This window comes from Adiantum capillus-veneris, chromosome 11 (assembly GCF_014529385.1).
Source record: "Adiantum capillus-veneris isolate H3 chromosome 11, ASM1452938v2, whole genome shotgun sequence".
Classification (NCBI taxonomy): domain Eukaryota; kingdom Viridiplantae; phylum Streptophyta; class Polypodiopsida; order Polypodiales; family Pteridaceae; genus Adiantum; species Adiantum capillus-veneris.
Genome location: NC_140941.1, coordinates 31,123,427 through 31,140,732, shown reverse-complemented (window position 1 = coordinate 31,140,732; position 17,306 = coordinate 31,123,427).

The following is a 17,306-nucleotide window of genomic DNA, read 5'->3' as shown; positions in this document are numbered from 1 at the left end:
CAACACGAAGAGAACGGGGGGGAGGGAGAGCCCCCCCATCATCCACACACGCGCGGATGATTAGGGAACTCTGCCCCCCCCCCCCCCCCCCCCCTTTTTTTTGCAATTTTGGATTAAAGCATACGGAATATCAGATAGATTTGACATGGTCGCCAAAAACGATATTAAGCAAAACTTGAAGAAAGCTAGTAACCGCAAGAAGTGAGTCCGCAAAGAACCATTCAACACAGAAAAAGAAGGGGGGGGGGGGGGGGGGGGGGGGGGGGGGGGGAAGGGAAAGCCCCCCCCATCATCTGCGCACGCGCAGATGATTGTCCCCCCCCCCTTTTCTGCATTGAATGACTCTTTACGGATGTCTTCTGGTGTCGGAACGGCAGTAGTGTGTGTGTGTGTGTGTGTGTGTGTGTGAGAGAGAGAGAGAGAGAGAGAGAGAGAGAGAGAGAGAGAGAGAGAGAGAGAGAGAGAGAGAGAGAGAGAGAGAGAGAGAGAGAGAGAGAGAGAGAGAGAGAGAGAGGCACCAATGTGATGCGCGTGCGAGAGAGATGGTACCTGTGTTAGCTCGAGTAGGGAGACCAAACTAACTAAAATTAAACTTGACCTGACTATGAACGACAAATATTATATAGCATTACATATACTCTATATTATGTACGATGAGGGATAATATGCATAATTAATATGAATAACTACAAGTACAATAAACGTATAATTACAATATATATACTATATATATTATATACCTTATATTATATATATATTATATTTACTTTATTTTGCAAGCTCCCACCACACTGACGCATCAAGTTAGATTCGCATTTCTTTTGCATTTTATATGATTGGGTACCCCCTACTATATATATTATATACTTTATATACTATATAGTCTATTTACAATATACTTTTTACTATAAGTATAAGTAAAAGTATAACGTATATACTATGTAATTTATTAATAATATACTATATTATATACTGATACTGGTACTGGCCTCAGATTGTCTGGTACTAGTACTAGTATTGGTACTGATATACGAGTGTATACTAGTACTAGCCTCAAAGGTCTCATATTTTCAGTGTTGTACTAGTACTAGTAGTACTGGTGCTGGTAGTAGTGGTACTGGTACAACTCTACGGCTAATACTGGTATAATGGTACTGATATATTGGTACCAATCTCAGATTTTCAATGCTAGTACTGATACTAGTAGTACTATTACTGGTACTACTATATTGATATTGGTATTGATACTGGTATACGGGTGTATACTGATACTGGTCTTAGAGATCTCATATTTTCAGTATTGTACTCGGATCGGTACAACTATACTACTATACTGATAATACTGGTACTAGTCTTGGTATATTAGTATTGGTCTCAGATTTTCAGTGCTAGTACTGATACTGGTGTAATATACTTTATATACTATATAGTCTTTTTATTAATTAATATATACTATTTACTATAAGTATAAGTAAAAGTATAACATTGTATACTATACAATCTATTAATGATATACAATATTATATACTGGTATTGGCCCCAAATTTTCTCGTACTAGTACTAAAACTGGTAGTACTGGTAGTGGTACTGGCATACGGGTGTATAGTGGTACTGGCCTAAGAGATCTCAGATTTTCAGTGTTATACTGGTACTATAGTACTGGTACTGGTATAACTATATTGCTATACTGCTAATACTGGTACTGATATACTGGTAATGGTCTCATATTTTCAGTGCTAGTACTGTTACTGATACTGGTACTACTAATGATATTATATACTTTATATACTATATAGTCTAATTACTATATACTATTTACTATAAGTATAAGTAAAAGTATAACGTTATAAACTATATAACCTATTTACTAATATACTATATTATATACTGGTACTGACCTCAGATTTTCTTGTACTAGTACTATTACTGGTAGTATTGATACTAGTATAGATATACGGGTGTATATTGGTACTGGCCTCACAAGTCTCAGATTTTCAGTATTGTACTAGTACTGGTAGTACTTATATTGGTACAACTATACTGCTAATATTGGAATATTGGTATTGATATACTGGTATTGGTCTCAGGTTTTCAGTGCTAGTACTGATACTGATAGTATTGTTACTCATACTGGTATACGGGTGTATACTGGTACTGGTCTCAGAGGTCTCAAATTTTTAGTATTGTAATGATACTGGTACAACTATACTGCTAATATTGGTACTAATATATTGTTACTGGTCTCAAATTTTTAGTGCTAGTACTGGTACTGGTACTGATACTTGTATTATATACTATATAGTCTATTGACTATAAGTATAAATAAAAGTATAACGTTATATACTATATAATCTATTAATAATATACTATATTATATATTGATACTGGTATAGTGGTATTGGTCTCAGATTTTCTAGTACTAGTACTAGTACTGGTATACAAATGTATACTGGTACTGGCCTTAGAGGTCTCGTATTTTCAATGTTGTTCTGGTACTGGTACAACTATACTGCTAATACTGGTATATTGGTCCTGGTCTCATATTTTCAGTGATAGTATTGGTACTGATACTAGTATACGGGTGTATATTGGTACTGGCCTCAAAGGTCTCAGATTTTTAGTGTTGTACTGATACTGGTAGTACTAATACTGGTACAACTATACTGCTATACTGCTAATACTGGTACTGGTCTCAGATTTTTAGTGCTAGTACTGGTATTGGTAGTAATGTTACTTGTACTACTGGTACCGGTGTTGATACTGTTATACTGGTATTGTTATACTGCTATATTGACATTGCTATACTACTATACTAGTACTCGTATACTACTATACAGATACTGCTATACATGGAATTTTATAGTATTATATATTATATCAGTATAATATAACTATAAACTAAATGTATATTATGTAGTAATATACCTATATATTCTATAGTATAATATAACTATATTATATTAGTATAGTTCTATATACTATATACTTAAATAACATATATTCTATATATACTCTGTTCATTTTAATTTTAAAGTGCTTAATTAGGAATATATAAAACTATACTTTATACTATATATACACACACACACACACACACACACACACATGTATAATATATAATTTTTAAAACATCATATATTTTATATATATTATGTTGAAATTTTTTAATATGTGAATATTTGGGAGATTTTGAAAGCTCGATAGGTTAACAGGTGGATTTGACGAAATGTTGATTCAAATGTATCTTAATGGCTATGATTGTGCATATCGTAAACAATGAATATTCCAAATCCATTTAGAACAGTTTTCAATGAACACATTAACTTTTTGCAGCTGCATGCTTTTACACTTCTTTGTACCTTATACACATTCTCTTCCTTCTCTTTTCGTCATTTTATTTACCTCAAGTATTATTCCTCCCTGTCTGTCTCGAACATGACGGCTACAGCTACATCTATGCTTTTATGGACGATTAATGGTGCTCAAATGGATTATAGAGTCTCATTACGAAATGGAGAGCTTCTACTTGGTGAATATTTTCTTCAAAGCCTATTGCCTCCTTCTATTAAGTTTGAAGGCTTTCAAGTAGTCATTCACACAGGGAGCTCTGAGTCTAAGGTCAGTGTGTTGCCAAGATGGGATCGATGGGATCATGAAGATGAAAAGCATTACCTTCTTGACCATTCTCTGTCCTTATCATACCACAATCTTCATTTGGATGAATATGTTTATGTGGCTGACAATTTAGAAACAAGTGAAGAAGTCGATGATTCTTCTATGTTCGCTACACCATGTAACAAAAGTTCGACTCCATCACATTTAAATGTGGATATTGATGAAGGTACATACGCAGTTGTTTTGGAGACAGTAAAACTAACCAGGTCACCCGGACCCTTTCAAGACACACAAGATGGGGTGGAGTAAACAAGGCAGGAGTATTCAAAGGATACATCCATCATTTCATGGATGAAAGACAAAGGTAAATAGTGCAGGTTGTCTAAACTTTTAGAAATTTGTGGACCTCCCAAAAAGGTTGATGAGCTCCCAAATTTTTATAATGGCAATGCTTGTTTCGAGCTTCCTCCAATTCACAACAATAAAAGGATGCTCGATATGGAGCAGAAGTATGACGGTCACCTTTGGTCTTGCCCAACATCGACCAACATGGCCATATATTGCATTGCGCGTTTGAGTTATTGTCTTGGAAGCCTTCAATGTTGCAGAGTGAAATGCCCGTTTTAGCTTGGTGAAAGGAGATACAATGATGCCTTCTTTCATGGACATCTAGACAGACAAATCAGCATGGGCTATCCTGCTAGCGAAGGTAAATCTAAAATAACATGCCACTATTGTGACAGAATGGTCACTTGTTCAAATATTTGCAAGTGTATGATCTATTAGTGATGCCAAAGGAAGCAACAATAACACGTTTGGTGATCCATTTGGGAGTGCATGACCACAATGTACATCCAGGTACTAGAAGGGAAACTCTTGAAAAGGTGCACAATCTTGTTAAGAAAATTTTAAAGATTGAGAAGGGGGGTCCTAGAAAAGTACAGATGTTAGTTGCTTGTCAAATGCTATTCCAATCTTTGACTAAAGGAGATGATTTAGAAGCCACTGATTTTTCTTGAGGAAATGATACCCCTTGTTCAAAATAGGGGATTCAAAATTATTGTGTTGATTTGAGTAGTGCTTGGGTGCACTTTGATCATACTCATCGGATTGAAGGATAGGCAACTATGTCCTGTTTGGTTTATGATCCTGGGTAAGTGAATTTATAAAAATATGTTAGAAAGCATGTTTTGATATAAGACATCTTTTATTACTTATTTGTTCTATGTGTACATGCAAGCATTACAGGTGATTGCAATATGTGAATGTAAAGAAGAAGACGAACAAACACAAATCTTGTTTTGGAGAAATTTAAACACAATTATGGAGAGGTGTGGGCATGAACCAACAGACTTTTCTCGATTTATGACTGATGAAGCCGGGGCTAATTGGCTGGCAATACGAGTTGTACACAATGGAGGACGACATAATGTAATGGAGGGGAGGGAGCACTCGTGTCTCTTCCATTGGAAGTAGAGTCTACACAAACACACAAAACAACATGTCGCTACAGATAGACAAATGCACCACATTGAAATGTGTGAAGCATGGCGCTTAGCAAAGACTACAAATTCGGCCTCCTGTATAGCTTCCACAATACAAAAATGGTGGGTGAACGACCACGGAGTATACATTTTGATAGTCAAAATGTAGTGAGGATAATCAAGAAGTATATGATGTCGCTAACAGTGAATCAAGAGAGAGCATTCCAGCGCAGCTTGGGGAGAATTTAGCAAGGTGTATTCAAGAGGTCAAAGTTTCCGCAAAGAGTGGGCTTTACGAAGGATTCCAGCCAATTGCATGAGGAAATGTTTTGGAATGGTAGGGAAGAAAAGTTGTGGTGACAAATTACAGAGCCGTCAAGTGGGAATGGTTGCTCCATGTTTTTGGTATGAGAGAACTTCTAAAGACAAGATAATTGCACAGTGGATATGACTCTGCAATTATGAAGTAGGCTACACACAAAAAGTACAGAGGCAAGTTAAATCCTCACCTGTCGTGCCTACTTTTTGGCAAGTGGATATTGGAACCAACTTATCAAAGAAAGAGAGTGACAGCTTGGTACAAAATGGACTTCAATTTGTAGATTTTGCAACACCACTACAATGCATGAACAATACAAATGCTTCTCTTACACAAGGAGGCTCCAGTAGCAGGAAGCATAAGTGGATACATGGTATTTCCAAAGAAGCACAAAAGAGATTGGAGTCAGCTGCAAGTATGGTTGCAACGTTCTTGGACGAGAAACTAGAAAGTGAAAAACACATAGTTTTTCGGGTATTGACAGAGAGTTATTATGATGTACACATTAAGGTAGAACCTAGTTGCAATTGTCTCGATTTTCAGAAGAGAGAATCTACACATAAAGTGTTTTTGGCATGTAAGCACATGTACTATGTGTATGTGCATATTCTAGGGCTTCAACCAAAAATCACATGGTCATTCATCAGCTTGGACTAACTCCCACAGACCTTGCATTTGTATTAGGGCAAACCCACAAGATAAAGCTTGTGGTGTAGTGAACCTAAATCTTAGAGAATTTCATAAAGAGGTATGCATTGAAGGATATTTCTCTTATGTATTAGATGTGGAGTAGCTTTTCTAGACACATGAAACTTTATTTGAATTCCTTTTAGTAAGAGAAGCATGCTTTGTGGTATCTATCTAGACAATTGTACAAGCTCAAAACTAGGGCTTCTGGAAACTTGCACATGTTTTTGGTGTGCATCGTTAAAAGAGACTCAAAATCTTAAGCCAAATTTTTGCAAGATGATAGATTTTTTTTGTTGTGTATAATATTCTGATGTCTTTGTTATGGATTACTTTTTTTGTGTCGTTAGAAAAGGCTCTGAATCTAAAATCAAAAAGCTCGTAAAACTGATTTTGATTGCAAAATCCTGAAATCGAAAGCTCGCAAATAAAACACACTAAAGAAAAGAAGTGAAGCACAATCAACTTCTAGGGGAGGTGCTATCATACCATCATGATCATCGTCAACAAATGAAGACACCAAGGTTTCAAGGATTTTTACCAAAACAACCAAAGTAGATGTACATGTACTTCCATCTACCATGTACATGAACCATCCTTGTCAAGCCAACTTTCACTTATGCATTTCACAAAAGTCGAGAGACCCTCCCTATAGGGTGTGGGTTTGATCAGGTGTGCCTAATTTTAGCATTTTCCTAAAACCCCCTAAAATACTCTTGACAAAGCTTGGTCGTGATCTCATCCCATCTTGGAGACTTTTCTTTGCCCAGCTTTTTGAGTGTCATCCAATTTTCAAGGTAAAGGGCATTTCCAAGTAATTGGCTCGATCTGAGTCCACTAATTTTGGGGTGTTTTTAAAAATCTTAGCCCTTGCTTCTTTGATCATGGGAGAGGGAGAGTCCTCCTTTCCAATGATTTGACTGAGATGATCTGACATCACTTTGCCCATGTGATCAGTGTTGTTGATGTGAAGTCAAGGAAGAGATGGTAGCCTATCATTTTCTTCTCTTGATCCTTCTACGTAGCGTGTTTCTGTTGGCCTCCTCATTCTTAATGCTCCTCACCTCGGGGTGAAGCCTAAGGAGATTAATCTCCTCTATTTCCCTCTCATGTAAGGTCTGCTTGATCTTCAACCATTCTATACGATCTTGGTTGGAAGCCTTGCCTTGAATTTTCTTTTGGCCGAGCTCCTCAAATCTGGATTTGAAGACTGATATTGCTTGGTTGTTATCCTTTTTCTCATTGGTTCAACTCTCATGATTGTTGTTGGGGTATAAAGCCCAATGTGGTCGCCCAGGTAAGTGGGCGGGCCGCCAGGTATGTACACATATTCTTTTGTTAAAACCTAATAAGAACTCACTATGCTCTACACATTACAGTAGAGCGAGTTCACCATATCGTCGTGCTCTTCTTCTCGCACTCTCTCTCGCGTCGCACTTCCGCTCGTACTCCTTCAATTGGTATCAGAGCTCAGATCGAGGCTCGGGGCAGCACTGCAGGAGGCTAGAGTCACCAACTCAGATTGGAGTGAAATTCGACAGGCGAAGACACGGCCCCACATCTCGTGGGCAAGCCCGAAGGGCTTGGTGTTGTCAGAATTTCATTCTGAGGTCATCTCGGCCACCGTTCGGCTTCGACAAAGGTCTGCGCAGGCCATTTTCGACTACGTGGTCTCGACGGGTGCAGATCCGACTCTGCAAATTTGGGGTTTTCGGCCTACGACTGCAGGTGTTGAGGATATCGACACTCCCAGAGTGTTGATTTGTGGCTGTCTACACATCGAAGGACGGCTCACAGTTCTTGGAGGCGTGTCACATACGACACGGGCGTATCTACACACAGACTGTAGGCGACATCCACTAGTTCATCAGGTAGCTTGTGTTTGCTGCTTGATATTCCAGATTTCATCCTGACATTGCAGGTACTTCCACATGGGATGTATCGTCAGAGATGATGTATGTCTGTTGAGGGTTTTCTGGCTGTGAGTCACGTAGCAAACAACCGCCGCAGCGGTTACAGCATACAGTGGGAAATTTGTGGATGTATGACTTTGTGGGAAGTCTATGTACTGTCAGATTTACTGAAGCCTTTGTTGAGGGTCGAGTGAGGTTTTATTGAGCTGGGGGATTCTCGAATGTTGAGATCGTTTCGGTGATACAGGTCTTGGAGCGATCCCTCGAGCACCCTTAGATAGGCAGCTAGGATGTATTGACTGTGAGTTAGACAGTTGGGATTGCATCTTTGCTTTACTGCCGTTGAGGCATTGTCACAGTCTAAGCTTACAGGACAGTGACAGAACAGTTAGAGACAGTACAGGTGCAGGACAGTGACAGAACAGTCAGAGACAGTACAAGTGCAGGACAGGTTTACCCACAACTTACAGTGTCAGAGAGACAGTGTTTTTGAGCTGTTTTTTGGTCTGTTTTTGAGTACACCAGAGCCATTTTACAAAGGAGACTCTGCCAAAATTTATGCAGAATCTGAAGCTTTCTTGGTTCATTTGACAGATTGATATTGGTTCAGAGGTCAATTTACAGGGGAAACTCTGCTGAATTTTTCCCAGGAAAGTAAACTACTGTGAAGCGTAGCTATGGCTGGATCACAGGACACTGCTCTTTACAATATCAAGAAGCTGGATGGAACCAATTTCCCATTGTGGAAGAAGCAGATTTGGCACGTGTTGGTACAAAAGAAGCAGATAAAACCTATAAAGCTCAAAGGGATAAAACCAGAAGATATGGACGAAGATGAATGGAGCGAAATGGATGAATTGGCACTTTCTACCATTATGCTGACTTTGGCAGAAAGCGTTTACTTCAATGTAGCAGACGAGATGTCGGCTTATCAAGCATGGTTAAAGCTGAGTGATCTTTATGAGAAGCAGAGTACAGCTTCACAGGTATACTGGCTTAAGAAGCTTGTTGACTTGAAGATGAAAGAAGGGACACCTATGTCCAATCATCTGAATGAATTCAACACAATCTATAGTTAGTTGTCAGCTCAAGGTGTCAAGTTTGATGAACCTGTTAGAGCTATGTTCCTGTTGATCACATTGCCGGAAAGTTGGGACACTTTTCGCACAGCTTTGAGTAATTCTGCACCTCCAGATGGTTTGAACATAGCAAGTGTAGAAGGAAGTCTACTTACTGAAGAAACCAATAGAAAGACAATGGACAAAGGCAAAGGAACAACCTTAGTTGTCAGGGGAAGGACCAAAGAAAAGTACAAAGGTGGAAAGAGGAATCAGTCTCGTAGCAAGTCTTGCAGTGCTAAAGGAAAGAGTGACATACAATGCTACCATTGTGGCAAGAAGGGTCACATGAAAAGAGACTGTAGAGAATGGAAAGCAGAAAAAGGCAAAGAGAAAGCTGAAGACCATGGTGAGAAGAACAAGTCCTCAGTGAAGATTCAAGAAATAAATGTGACAAACACTGTTGCAGAGGATGACAGTCTAGTGTCAGGGGACATCTACTTCTTGAAGAATACAATGGACTCAGCTCTTCTTACAGCATCTGATGGAAATGCACTGAGTGACTGGATTATAGACTCAGGGGCATCACTTCATGTGTCTCCAAACAAGGAGTGGTTTACCTCTTATGTAACCACTAAATATCATGTTCGGCTAGGCAATGGGCAGACATGTGAGATCTTAGGTGTTGGAGATGTTCAATTGAAGTTTCAGAATGGCTCTTCTTTCTCGCTGAAGAATGTGAGATATGTTCCCGCAATTACAAAGAGCTTGATCAGCACAGGTTTACTTGATGATGCTGGCTACGTCACCACTTTTGGACAGAACATGTGGAAGATATCCAAGGGTTCTATGACAGTAGCACATGGAGTAAAGTCTGGAGGACTTTACATGATTTATGTATCAAATGTCTCTAAAAATGTAATCAATGTAACCGAGCAGTCGAACGTTTCTTTGTGGCATAGCCGGTTAGGACATATGTCCAAGAAGGGAATGGAAATCTTGTCTCGTTCTGGTTATTTGCCTGGCTTTTCATTTCATGATTTTGAATTCTGTGAACATTTTCTGTATGGTAAGCAAACACAACAGCCACATAAGCATAGAAGCAGTAGAAGAGATACACAGTTGGCACTTGTTCATAGTGATTTGTGTGGACCTATGCCTAACCTATCTCTAGGGGGAGCTTCTTAATTTATGACATTTATAGATGATTACTCGAGGAAAGTATGGGTTTACTTTCTCAAGCACAAGGATGAAGTGTTTAGTGTTTTCAAAACGTTTGTGACACTTGTGGAGAATCAGAGTGGCAAGAAGCTTAAATGCTTACGCACTGACAATGGTGGAGAGTATGTTTCAAAGGCCTTTCAGGACTTTTGTGAGTCAAAAGGTATAAAACGTGAACTTACTGCTCCTTACAATCCTCCTCAAAATGGTGTTGCTGAGAGGATGAATAGGACCATACAAGAGAAGGTCAGAAGTATGTTGTCTAATGCACAGCTGCCAAATGGGTTTTGGGCTGAAGCTGTATCAACAGCTGTTCATCTTGTAAATAGATCTCCTAGGAAGGTTTTGCAGAAGGATTCAGTGCCAGAGATGGTATGGTCAGGCAAAATGCCCTCATACAAGCATCTCAGAGTCTTTGGCTGTGAGGCATATACTCACGTTCCAAAAGAATTTAGGAACAAACTTGAGCCAAAGAGTAGAAAGTGCATCTTTCTAGGCTATGGTAATTCTGGTGAGATGGGGTACAGACTTTGGGATCCCGAATCCAGAAAGGTTGTCCGGAGCAATGATGTTCACTTTAATGAATCCAAATATCATTCTAAACCAGAGAGGGTTGAGGAGATTAGAAGAGTTGTCTTCCAAGAAGATGGACCTGCACGTGCAAGACAAAATGTCAGGGCTCAAGAGGAGCAAGGACAGGATAGAGTGGAACCATAGGTTGTGGCTAGGCCTGAGCCACCTATTGTGCGTAGATCTGGACGTGTCACGCGACCTCCTGATAGGTTTGTTCTATCTATGAACTATGTCATGTTGACTGATTGCAATGAGCCTTCATGTTACAAGGAAGCAATGCAAATGAAGGACTCCGGGAATTGGCAATTGGCCATGCAGTCAGAGATGACAGCTCTGCATAAAAACAAGACATAGAAGCTAGTTAAATTACCACAGGGCAAAAAGGCTCTACCTTGTAAATGGGTTTACAGGTATAAGATCACCGCTCATGATAGTCAGCCAAAGTACAAAGCAAGGCTTGTTGCCAAGGGCTTTAAGCAAGAACAAGGCATTGACTTTGATGAAGTCTTCTCTCCGGTGGTCAAGATGACTACATTGAGATGCTTTCTTGCATTGGTTGCCATATTAGATTTGGTGTTGCACCAAATGGATGTCAAGACAGCGTTCTTGCATGGTGATTTAGATGTGGAAATTTACATGCAGCAGCCAGAAGGGTTTGTTGAGAAAGGCAAGGAAGATTGGGTATGCCAGTTGTTAAAGATTCTTTATGGCTTAAAACAATCACCGAGGGCATGGTACCATAAATTCCACAAGTTTATGCTTTCTCAAGGCTACAAACGTAGTGAGTTCGATCATTGTCTATATACAAAGAAGGCTAAGGATGGCAGTTGGCTGATCCTTATTTTGTATGTGGATGACATGTTGATTGCTGGCAAGCACTTGGAAGAAATTTCAGCTTTGAAGTCAAAGATGGCAAAATCGTTTGACATGAAAGACATGGGTGAGGCAAGTCATATACTTGGTATGCGCATTGAGAGAGAGAGATCAAAGAAGTTGATTTGGTTATCTCAAACAGAGTATATTGACAAGGTTTTGCAACGTTTCAATATGGAGAAGGGAAAGGCACTGAGTGTTCCATTGCCACCATATGTGAAACTTAGCAAACAAGATTGTCCTGTGTCTGAGGAAGAACAGGCTGAAATAGATAAGATTCCATATGCGTATGCAGTGGGTAGTTTGATGTATGCAATGATTGCTACTTGCCCAGAAATTGCATTTGCAGTGGGAGTAGTAAGTTGATACATGTCAAACCCAGGCAAGAAACATTGGGAGGCAGTGAAAGGAATATTGAGATACCTGAAAGCTACAAAGAGTATGCGTATATGCTATGGGAGTCAGGAGCTAAGTGTAAAGGGTTTTACAGACTCAGATTATGCAGGTGACTTAGACAACCGAAGGTCTAAGTCAGGGTATGTCTTTACATTGGCTGGTGGAGTAGTATCATGGCGTTCTAGATTACAAGATTGTGTTACTCAGTCTACTACAGAGGCTGAATATATTGCAGCATCAGAGGCATGCAAAGAATCAATTTGGCTTAATCGACTAGTAACAGATTTGGGAATCAAAGAAGAGATGCCTGTGTTATATTGTGATAGTCAAAGTGCTATACAATTGGCTCGCAATCCAGTTTATCACTCAAAGACAAAGCATGTGGATGTGAAGTATCATTTCATCAAGGAAATGCTCGAGGATAAGCAACTTCAGCTTGTCAAAGTTCACACCACAGAAAATCCTGCTGATCTACTTACAAAAGGACTTCCCTTAGAGAGATTTGCGCATTTTCGCAAGCAGTTAGGTGTAGGGTAGTACATCACTTCTCTACATCTCTTGTATATTAGCTTGTATAGTAGCTTCTCTCACACTTAAAGTACCACATTGGACTTTAAGTGGGAGGTTGTTGGGGTATAAAGCCCAATGTGGTCGCCCAGGTAAGTGGGCGGGCCGCCAGGTATGTACACATATTCTTTTGTTAAAACCTAATAAGAACTCACTATGCTCTACACATTACAGTAGAGCGAGTTCACCATATCGTCGTGCTCTTCTTCTCGCACTCTCTCTCGCGTCGCACTTCCGCTCGTACTCCTTCAATTGTAGTTTGGATCTTTTTATTAAATCTTTTCCATGAGTCGGTCCTTTCCTTGATGATATCCTGGCTTAGTTCTTACGTAGCTCGAGACACTAGAGCTTTAAAGTGAGCATCTTTAAACATATTTGGGTAGGTAATAAGTAGTTTTTTGGAACCCTCTGGTTGATGTAAAAATAAAATGGCACATTTGATATACTCACAGTGCGTGCACACACACACACACACACACACACACACACACACACACACACACACACACACACACACACACACACACACACACACACACACACACACACACACACACACACACACACACACACACACACACACACACACACACACACACACACACACACACATAGAGAGAGAGAGAGAGAGAGAGAGAGAGAGAGAGAGAGAGAATGCTCTTTATTCACTTGTGTAGTGATAAGAATAATGTAATGGTTAGAGAGGTTCGTAATGAGTGAGAAACATGCCATGTTTGGCTCGAGCACAATGGCCCTTTACCTAAAAAGCTCCAACTTAAATGTCAATGTGCCGTCAAGCAAGCTACGGACATGTATACGAGGTAAGTAGGGTCTAGATCTCTACCCAATTCCCATAAGCACTCACCAATATGTAATTTTCTCGGAGGATAGATCTTTCGTTTCTAGATCAACATGGTTATCATCTATTTGAATCTTGACAAGCTCTATGTGCTTGGCCTCAAGCACCTCACATCATTGTGCGTCGTCTTTGCATGAAACATTGGATTACGTTGTCAAGAAGTTTGTAGTATAGTCGGGAAGGCACTTGGCCTCTAGCTACGAGAGTTCATGGCTTAATCCAAAGTAAACGCCACTCATTCAAAAGAGAGAAACAAAAAATATCTTCATTTTAGCCATGGAAGCTCCACTCATACACAAGACTAAGAAAAACTCAAAATTGATGTGTGTTTAATGATATCATGTAGCCTTAACCCCACATGGATAGATATAGTGCTAGTTTTCCCTATAGAAAACCCTAGGTTCTTCTCTTAATTATTGGTCGATGTGATTTCATGGAAGTTGAATCACCTCCATAATGAGGCGCCACACCCTATTGGAGAGAGAAAAGTCTAATTGAAACCCTCACACAGCCGAATACAAGGTAGAAGTAGTGAGGGATTCCACAAGTGCACCATGGAAGAAGCCTATGTATCCCTTTTCAAAGGGGGTGAAAGTGTTGCAACTAGTGCCCCTACTTACAATCATGAACAATGTGGAATTTTGAGCCATTTTGACACAAAATGGATAAGTTTTGACCTTTTTGCCCATTTTCTCCTTAAAAATGACCCATCCAACAAAGCTAAGAATTTCCCTTGAGCTTAATTTATATGTTGAAAATCAATTTTCCAATTCCTAGAGCTCTAGATACATATTTTTATGGCTACACATGCCGCCTATTATTTTTGGACGGTGATCGATTGCATCAGATTTCTAGGTAAGACAAGCGTGCCACCTTGAAGCACTTGAATAATATACATTCTTAAATCAAAGTGGGAATGTTCTAAAGTGAGAAAACATGCAAAGATTTAAATGTAGGGCCACTCTTTCTGGTAATGTATGTGCGTGATAGAAACTGTAACAATCGCTTTCGTACATATGACATTATGCACATTGTAGCTTTCACTCTTACTGTTGGAATTAGGGTTGCAAGGAAACACACACAGCTTGGAGAAGACGAAGGAAGCTCAAGGCACACAATAGAGAGTGTATTACTTAGTGTGCAATGGAAAGATAGATAGCCCTAGAGTGATGGGCATATATACAATGCACCGGGGAAAAGTTCTCCTAAAGAGGGAAAAAAATGCTTCGATGGTCCTAGTGTGTTCACACACATCACTACCACATGTATATGGTAACAAATTTCCCCTGGGAGTGATGCGGTGAATGAGGGCTAGCACGAAGAGTAAAGGAAAGTGTCATGCTCTGAGGACAGGATCAGTCCACAAAGGGGAGCAAGCCCAAAACTTTGTGGAAAGCTTTGAACTTTACATGAGACAATGCCTTTGTGAAAAGATCTGCAAGGTTGTTCGATGTTGACACATAAGCCAAGCTGATCTCTCCTGCTGAGAGCCTCTCCCTGACATAGTGGTAATGCACCTCAATGTGCTTTGTGCAAGCATGAAAAATTGGGTTCCTCGCAACTGCCAATGCGCTCTGACTATCAGTGTAGATGCTGTTGGCAATGTCTTTTCCAACATTCAAATCAGCCATAAGGAATCTGAGCCATACACACTCAACCGTAGCTGTGAAGACAGCCCTGTACTCACCTTCACAACTAGAAGTGGCCACATTAGGTTGCTTCTTGCTCAACCATGAAATACATGAATTGCCAAGCGTAAAAAAATAACCACTTGTGGACACTCGCGTGTCATAACAACCAGCCCAATCTGAGTCCAAAAAAGCATGTAAATCTGGCGGCAATAATCCCCCCTTGGGATCAAACAAGCCAAGATGCAAAGTGCAACTCAAGTAGCAAAAAATCCTCTTGACTGCCTGCCAATGCTTAGACCCTGGGCTATGCATAAATTTGATGACCTGTGAGATCGCAAACTGAATATCTGGCCTCGTGTTGCATACATAAATGAGGCAACCAATATTAGTTTGGTAAAGAGTGACATCAGCAAGATCCTGGGCTATGCATAAATTTGATGACCTGTGAGATCGCAAACTGAATATCCGGCCTCGTGTTGCATACATAAATGAGGCAACCAATATTAGTTTTGTAAAGAGTGACATCAGCAAGATCACCACCATCATGTAGAATCAACTTCAAACCTGTTTCCATGGGAGTGGCAATATGTTTGCAATCCTCAAGTCCAAACTTACATAGCAATGTCTCTATGTAACTTTTCGAACACAAGGCAATACCACCATCACACTGGTTAAACTTTACGCCCAAGTAATGATGTCATAGCCCCAAATCTTTCATCTTGAAAGTAGCATTCAAATCAGCCTTAAATTCAACAATATGTGCCTCATTGAGACCAGTGATGAACAAATCATCCACATAAAGGACAACAATGAGAAGTACATTGTCCTCACGCTTGACATACAATGTGCTTTCTGCTCGACTATTACGAAAGCCTTGTTTGACCAAATGGGTGTCATCTTTCTCATACCAAGAACGAGGAGATTGCTTCAACCCATACAAAGGATTGTTACATCTGCACACTTTGTCCTCTTGTCCTTTCTTGACAAAACCGCGAGGCTGCGTTACATAGACTTCCTCAAAAATGTCACCATTCAAGAAAGCAGTAACAATATCGGATTGATGTACATCCCAACCAAAATGATCTTCCAATGCACATAGAAAATGAACATTAGTCATACGACAACAAGTGGGAGCAAAAGTCTCTTCATAATCTATGCCTTCCTACTTCGCATAGCCTTTTGCAACAAGTCGAGCCTTATGGCGATCAACCTCACCATCCAGCTTGCGTTTCAACTTGTAAACCCACTTTGTACCAATGGCCTTTTTGCTAGGAGGCAAATCACATAAAGTCCATGTGTCATTTTCTATAAGTGCACCATATTCTGATTGCATGGCAGCCATCCAATTTTTTGAATTCTGTGCTTCATCAAAAGATAGAGGTTCCTCTATATCACATAAGCTAGACACGGCCAAAGCATAACAATCTGATGCATAAGAGGCATGGCAAGAACCTGAACAAGTACAACTAGACAAAGGTGCATCCAATTTACTGTCACGCAAAGTGTGCACCAGCCATTTTGGCATACCTATAGCCTACTCATTTTCAGCCCTTTCCTCATCAAGTACATCATGTACATATGCATCAGTAATAGGCCGATCTGTAACATTTTCAGAAACCTCCATAAGCTGTACACTTGCCTCATTTGAATTTACATTCCAACTTCCACCACTGAAAAGAGGCAATAAACTCTCATAAATGTCTTGTGAGCTTACATTACAATCTCTAGTACATGACAACAAAGGCTAAACAGAATCTTCCACAAACACAACGTCATGTGAGACCAAAATACGCTTTGTTTGCGGACGGTATAACCTATAACCTTTGCTTTGAGCACTATAACCAACAAAAATACATTTGATAGCCTTATCATCCAATATTTTGCGTTGCGCTTGTGGCACTAAACCCTAAGCCAAACAGCCAAAAACACGCATGTGCTCAATAAATGACTTTCTATCATGCCATGATTCTGATGGAGTCATAGACTGCAACGCTTTTGTAGGACACCTGTTGAGTACATAAGTGGCACACATGACAGCCTTGAGCCAAAACAAATGTGGTAAAGCTTGACTCTTAACCATACATCGTGCCATTTTCGTAAGAGGCCTATT